The sequence below is a fragment of the Petaurus breviceps genome, unplaced genomic scaffold, assembly GCF_028583685.1.
Source record: "Petaurus breviceps papuanus isolate PSGF00001 unplaced genomic scaffold, PetGlider_PUasm1.0 98, whole genome shotgun sequence".
Classification (NCBI taxonomy): Eukaryota; Metazoa; Chordata; class Mammalia; order Diprotodontia; family Petauridae; genus Petaurus; species Petaurus breviceps.
The window spans coordinates 51,764,070-51,769,919 of NW_027187460.1; the positions used below are offsets into that span (position 1 = coordinate 51,764,070).

Below are 5,850 nucleotides of genomic sequence, written 5' to 3' on the forward strand. Positions count from 1 at the left end.
ATATATCAAACATCTATTGTGTGCTGAGGACTGTGCCTTGGGGAAGATACAGAGTTTAGATAATATGTGCCGTAAGTGGAAGTATTGAAAAGGTACAAGACTCAAGCCCAGAATACTATTAACAGGCAATAAAACAAGATAAATGCATTCAAGAGGTACAAAGTAGGGAACATATATTATGAGATCGGAGAGGGGATGGAGATCAGGGAAAGTGGCATTTTTCCTGAACCCCTATAAATCCAACTTCTAAACTACAGAGAGAGAGAGACAGACAGACAGACACACTGACAGAGACAGAGACACAGAAAGAGACAGAGAGGGACAGAGAGACACAGAAAGACACAGAGAGAGACAGACAGAGAGCATTTATTTAGAGCATAAATATAAACTGAATCCATACTAATAGATACAAGGTTTAACCATTCAATCAAGGTAGTCTGTCTCTAAGCATTTATTAAGTATCTACTATGTGAGATACACCTTATGCTTAGAAAAGAGGATATTAGCATTTGGGAGAGGGGGAAGTCAGGTAAAGCTTCATGCACAAGATGATGCTTTGAGGAAGAGGGACTTTATAAAGAGGCTATAAGGAAGGAGTGCACCTCCAGATTTATGGGGGCAGCATGTGAAAATTCCCTTACAGTTTGTTCTGTGGAGTTTGTATTTAGTCAAAATGCCACACTTGAGGATCTAGAGGGCCACATGTGGCCAGCAGGCTGCAGATTCCCCACCCCTAGCCCAACTCCCTCATTTTACAGAGGAAGAAACTGAGGCCTAATAAGGTGATAAGGTTTATCTAAGGTTGCACAAGTTGGTCATTGGAGAAGCTCATATTTGAACTCAGGTCCTCTGACTACAAATCTATCTCCTTTTCCACTGCAACATCATGTCACTTCTTTATTATGTAGCTACAAGATCAAACACACCATCTGAAACCACAACCTTCTGTCAGGGTACAGATTTTTCTCTTTGAACATTTATGGTTCAGATAATTTTTTTTTCAGCTATACTAGTATGTTATTTTCCAAATTAAGTTTCTCTTTGAGACTAGCTTTCAATGATAATCCATTTAAATCCCTTAATTTTATTGTTCTAACTTCACCATAGTGCTAATAATGTCTTGTGGTGCTCCATCAGAATTTAAGCCCAGTTTTAGCTATTGATGAGGTTTATAATCTATACTATACTTTCCTCATCTCTTCCCTACCACTTATTGTTAGCCTCTGTCTTCTATATTTAGTCTAGTTTCAACAATTTAATATAATTTTAAATAAAATCAAATTTGAAACATTCAAATAAATCTTCATGAAATACTATACTCTAAAAATTTAATTACTATATAATTTCTGGCCAATGTCAGAAAAAAATCATAAAGCTTTTTGCCAAAGATATAGGTTTTGGTTTTTTTTTTTTATTAAAAATAATGCACCTAAAGTATATACTGTTTCAGAGCTGCTGAAGAAACCTAAAATGTTATCAGGGAACAAGTGTTACAAAAATGATTTTAAATACCGTTCTGAATGAACATGTAGGAGGGTGTGTGTGTGATTGTGTTATGTTTTGCCTATGTATATCCACATTGATGTGGCTCTTAGGGAGGCAAAAATAGATATCTATAGTATCATTCCCTCATGATTTTCCCCTGTCCTTCATACAATTTTTAGATCAGATCTTTTTTTGCTTTTTTGAGGGGGAAGAGTAGGGCAATTGGGGTTAAGTGACTGGCCCAAGGTCACACAGCTAGTAAGAGTTAAATGTCTGAGGCTGGATTTGAACTCAGGTCCTCCTGACTCCAGGGCTGGTGCTCTACTCACTGCTCCACCTAGCTGCCCCCCCTCATGATTTTCCAAGGGAGACAGGTTTCTGCTAGGAGAAGTAGCAGGCTGAGGTCAAACACTGAATTCCCCTCAGAGAGGGGGGAAGAATTATCTAGACTAGAATTATGTCTATCTACTCCTTTAAATATCATTAGCCTAGGAGAAATACTCTTTAGGTTCAAACTATACTCTTGTATTTTCCCCCTTAAGGGGGAAAGAATGCCTCAAAATTATATTTACAGGGCTTGATTCCCTTCCCACCAGACACCACTTCTACAATGAACACACAGTGAACAGCAAATAAATCCATTTCTCCAAGTAGATGGCAAATAAAAATCAGAGAAAGTCTACATATGAGAATATATATATCAGATAAGGTACAGAGGAATGAAAATCTCCTCCCAGTTGGCAGCAAGATAACACAGCTCAATCATGATGTTCTCTTATCTCACCCAAGGGGAAATGCCCCAAAGTCTCTAGTGTAATAAACTATGATTAGGGTATTGGTCCCTCTATGTTTGCTTTTCCACAGGCTTTCTCCCTTGAAGGATGTGAACAGTTTGAAATTTCATGCCTTATATCCAAGAAGCTGGAAACTAGAAAACCAAGATCTCTCTTCTCTCCAGTTATCCCCAACTCCACCCCTGATACAGGTGTAATGAGTTGAATAATTAATCTCCCTCAATGATAAGAATCCCATATAAATGGTCCTTGAGGCTTAGGTTACAAACATCTCCAAAGGCTGTGAAGCTACCAAAAATGAAAATGTAGATAGTATGTTTTTATCTGCCTGTAGCTTATATGTTTACTCTCCCTTAGGCCAGCTTCATTTCTTGCTCAGGATGTTAAGGTATAATGAGAGGTTGAAGTACTTCTTTTCAACTACCATCAGGTCCACTGGCTATGTGCCCCCCCCCATTAGGGGCCATTTAGACAAATATTTCTTCCCAAAAGCTCTCCCACAACTCTTTTCTATACTACTCTGGAGGAGCAGGCTCAAAACTTAGCTCAGTTTCTGTGTAGACTGGTCCCACCAAGTTCACATCCAAAAGTCACTCCTTTCTCTTCGGGGCTTTTACACTGTTCCAGTTGCAAACCCAGACTCTGCAACCCAGGAATACTAAGATGCCCTCTAGATCTTTCAAAGCCATAAAGTTTGAGGTTCTCCTCCTTCTGGTTTCTAATCCATTGTGCTATCAGCTTCCATTTTATGGGCAAACTCATCCCATCCACATTCATGGTTATATTACCGTGGACTTTCCCCCATTCCATTTTCTTCTTCTTTTTATCCCGTCCCACCTCAAAAGCCTGTTTTGCTTCTAACCACTGTCTCCCTTAAAGTAACTTCCCTTTTCTCTTTCCCCCATCCTTTGTTTTTAGTCCCTTCCCTCCTTTCCCTATTGGGTAAGTTACATTTTTATACAAAATTGAGTGGGGATATATATTCTTCTTTTTTTTTTTTTTTTAGCAAATTCTAATGAGTGAGGTTCAAGCATTTCATCATCACTCCCCATTTTCCCATCCATTGTAAAAGCTCTTCCTTGCATGCCACATTTACATGAGAATATTTTCCCCATTCTACCTCTCCCTTCTCCCAGTGTATCCCTCTTTCTCACCCCTTCATTTTTGTTTGCAGATTATTCCAACATAATCGACTAATAATCTGTGCCCTCTATGTAGACTCCTTCTAACTGCCCCAATAATGAAAAAGTTCTTAGGAGTTATATGTATCATCTTCCATACAGGAATGTGAATAGTTTCACTTTATTGAGTCCCTTATGGTTACTCTTTCATGTTTACCTTTTTATTCTTCTCCTTATTCTTGTGTATGAAAGTAAAATCTTCTATTCAGTTCTGGTCTTTTCATCAGGAAGTGCTTGAAAGCTTTCTATTTCATTAAATATCCTTTTTTTCCACCTGAAGGATTACACTCAGTTTTGCTAAATTGGTTATTTTTGGTTGTAATTCTAACTCTTTTGCCTTCTGGGATATCATATTCTAAGCCCTCTACTCCTTTAACATGGAAGTTACTAATTCTTGTACTATCCTGACTATGACTCCATATTTGAATTGTTTCTTTCTGATTGCTTGAAGTATTTTATCTTTTTACCTGGGAGCTCTGAAATTTGCCTGTAATATTCATTATAATGTTCATTTAGGGATCTCTTTAAGACATGACAAGGGATTCTTTCGATTTCTATTTTACCCTCTGGATCTAGGATATCAGGGCACTTTTCCTTCATAATTTTTTGAAATATGATGTCTAAGATCTGTCTTTTTTTGTTTTTATTAGAATTTTTTAAGTTCACCGATCATCACAAAAACCCAGTAAATGCAACCAAAGATAAAACAAAATGTCCAACCAAGATCTAAGAACCCAGAGCGAAGGGGAGATGTGACACTATGCTGCATGGTGCACACACAGGGCAAAGTGACACATGCATTCAGCAGACAGCTGTGGACATAAACGAGGAAAAAAAATGTGTAGGGTAAAGGAGGGATAGGGCAGGTGTTACATTAGCCACCGGACAATGACAGCGTTGAGCGGGTAAACTTCCCTCAAGGTCTGGCTCTCATCAGCCAGCTCTTTGTTGGGAAAGGTGGTCATAAGAATAAAGATCATGGCTGCCACTGCTGGTCAGGTGTTGACAATGAAAAGTTAGATATCTCCGATCCCGTGACGGTAGTTAAATTTCTGTATCAGTCTCCCACCTTTACCAGGTTGGATTTGGATGTTGGTCATGGGCGCTGACTCATCAATTGAGATTGAGTAACTAGCTTTGGTTTCATTTTCTGCCTGCTGGGCTGGAGAGCTTGTGTTCAATAGCTGACGGTTAGTGCTACCCAGCTTCTGACCCTTGCCAGTGAATGCTCTGATGGTTCCTTTGGGCTTTACAAATTCCTCATCTCAATCATCCCTCCATGTCCAAGTTGATCTGTCCCCCATGTAATAATAAACTGCGTAGCTCTGTAGGTACTTCACCTCTACAAACTGGACATCAGGTGGATCCTGGTAGCTTCTCAGCCCACCACTGTCCAGGCTGAATCAACTCTTCTAGAGCTTCAATACTATATGCACATCTTGGCCAGAAAGTTGTTGTATCTTTCCTGCTATGTAGGCAGACTCTTCCTCTGGGGCTCTCCCCAAGGTGGTATCAGCCCCCTCCAAATGGTTTTGGCTTGCTACTCTCACCAGGGCTTTTAGCCATTTAATCAACGGCCACTGCTCCGTGTTCCCTGGCACCTTTGAAGAGATATTCCATCAACTCATTGGGGCTTTTCTTTCTTGAGGGAACAACAGTACACTTCTCACTGAGCCTCTGGCATAAAACCTTTGACCCTCTTCATCATCTTCACCATCTTCTTGGGCATGAATAAGATCTCTGAATGATGTCACCCTGTTGTCACTGGGAGCTGTGCCTCTGGACATTGAACTGGGTTCTGGCTGGGAAAGTGAAACAAGGTCTTTATCACCTCCATCCTCATAAAAGCTGGCCAGGGCAATCTGCAGGTACCATCTAGCCAACTCAAGGAAGATACAGGCCCAGTCCTCCTCAGCCCCAGTCACCATCACAAACTCCCTCAGCGCCTTCTGACTCTCCACCATCATGCCTCCAGTGCACCACTCTGGCCAGCACTGTACTGCCCCCACTCCTACCTAAGATCTTTCTTTGATCATGGCTTTTAGGTAGTATAATAATTCTAAAATTATGTCTCCTTAATCTTTTTTTTCCAGGTCAGTTGTTTTTCCAATGTTTCACTTTGTCTCCTATTTTTTCATTCTTTTGCCTTTGTTTTATTGCTTCTTGATGTCTCATGGAATCATTAACTTCCACTTGTCCAACTCTAATTTTTAAGGAATCATTTTCTTCAGTAAACTTTTTTACCTCCTTTTCCATTTGGCAGATTCTGCTTTTGAAGGTGTTATTTTCTTCAGTATTTTTTGTACCTCTTTTACCAAAATGTTAATTCTTTTCATAGTTTTTTTTTTTTTGGCATTACTCTCATTTCTTTCCCCAATTTCTTCTCTACC

General features: G+C 39.6%; 1 pseudogene; it reads right to left on the reverse strand.

The window, feature by feature from the left end:
* Positions 1–3,152: 3,152 nt before the first annotated feature.
* LOC138155654 (NSFL1 cofactor p47 pseudogene) lies at positions 3,153–5,540 on the reverse strand (annotated as a pseudogene).
* Between the last annotated feature and the right edge of the window lie 310 nt (positions 5,541–5,850).